Genomic DNA, 1,700 nt, shown 5'->3' with positions numbered 1-1,700 from the left:
AAAGTCTCGGTGCCGATAGTTGCGGTCAATGCAATTTACCCTTATTATTCACTATGCTGCAGATTTGGTTTTTGGTGTCTGATTGACTATTGTGATACCTTTCCGGAAGCGTAACGACCCTACGAGTCAAAATCATTGCTAATGCCATGATGTATGGGCCTTTTTGGCCATCCGAGTCTGTTTAGGGCTTCAAAATGCAGTTTTCTTATTTCCGATTAAAGTTGACCGTTTCGATCGAGCCCTTAACGTTGTCGAATCCAGTTGAATTTTTTACCATAGACATCTTTCGTCATAATGATCATATCGGACGGTCGAATTTTGGTTTGTAAATTTTAGTCATCGGAATCATAACGTGTCTACTATTTACCGTTATTATTCCCTATGGGGAGCCCTATCATCGGGAGGTAAATGTCTCAAAATTTTTATATGGGCAGTTGCGCCTCATCTACGTGAGAGTTTTTTGTGTGGAAGGTTTGACCAAACCATGTAATATAGAGGGAGATATGAGCGTTTTCGTGTGATAAGTGACGATGGATTAGGGTTCACAGTTTCGATCGAGTCCTTAACGTTGTCGGATCCAGTTAAATTTTTTACCATAGACATCTTTCGTCATAATGATCATATCTGACGGTCGAATTTTGGTTTGTGAATTTTAGTCATCGGAATCACAACGTGTCTACTAATGTTGTATAACTTGTTTAGTTGGTTATACAACTTTGTGAACCAACTCTATATAGGCAGCAAAATTATCAAAAATCTCGTGAAATAAGATGTGTTCAGAATGGTGAAATACGGCTATGGTTCAAAAATCACGTAAATCGGGTAAAGTCTCGGTGCCGATAGTAGCGGTCAACCCTATTTACCGTTATTATTCCTTATGGGGAGCCCTATCGTCGGAAGACAAATGTCTCAAAATTTTTATATAGGCGGTTACGTCTCATCTGCGTGAAAGTTTTTCGTGTGGAAGGTTTGACCAAACTACGTAATATAGAGAGAGATATGAGCGTTTTCGTGAATTTATAGACTTTAGCCGACGAGATATTAAAAAAGTCGTCGGCTAAGGTCAAAAATTTTTGGGCGGTAAACCAAATTTAGAGGAAAATTTTCAAAAGACTTTAGCCGATGAAAATATATGAAAAGTCGTCGGCTAAAGTCGAAAAATTTCAAAATTTTTGGCGGTCAACCAAAATTTTCAAAATTTTCAAAAGTTTCAAAAGAGTTTAGTCGACGAAAATAAAGAATTTCGTCGGCTAAAGTTCTTTATATAGGAGTTTTACCGAAGGTGGATGGTAAGAAGTCTATTTCGCCTGCCAGATTTTTTTCTCGGCCTAGCTCCGCCGTCAAGCCACCGGAGACCGCCACACTTGTCCCTAAAGCTTCGCCGTCGTCTCTACTTCATTGCTGGACAGGTGGTGCATCGAGTGGTGCCGCCGTGAGAGATAAACTGAGCTCCAAAACTCCGCCGGTTCGGATTCGGTGTCGATCGAATTTCTCATTCCTCAGGTCACCATTTGGTGAGTTCTATATATAGATAAGTTGAGTTTGATTAGTACTACATTCCCCTAGAATTTGGTAGCTCGATTCGGTGTGTGTGAGGAGAATCGAAGATTTAAAGTTTTTAGGACTTAAAATTGGGGATTTTTATATTTTGATTCGATTGACCTGTTTAGGCTTAGAATTGGGCTTCAACTTCTTCTAGA

This window comes from Fragaria vesca, unplaced genomic scaffold (assembly GCF_000184155.1).
Source record: "Fragaria vesca subsp. vesca unplaced genomic scaffold, FraVesHawaii_1.0 scf0513126, whole genome shotgun sequence".
Classification (NCBI taxonomy): Eukaryota; Viridiplantae; Streptophyta; class Magnoliopsida; order Rosales; family Rosaceae; genus Fragaria; species Fragaria vesca.
Note: the sequence above shows the minus strand (reverse complement) of the source record.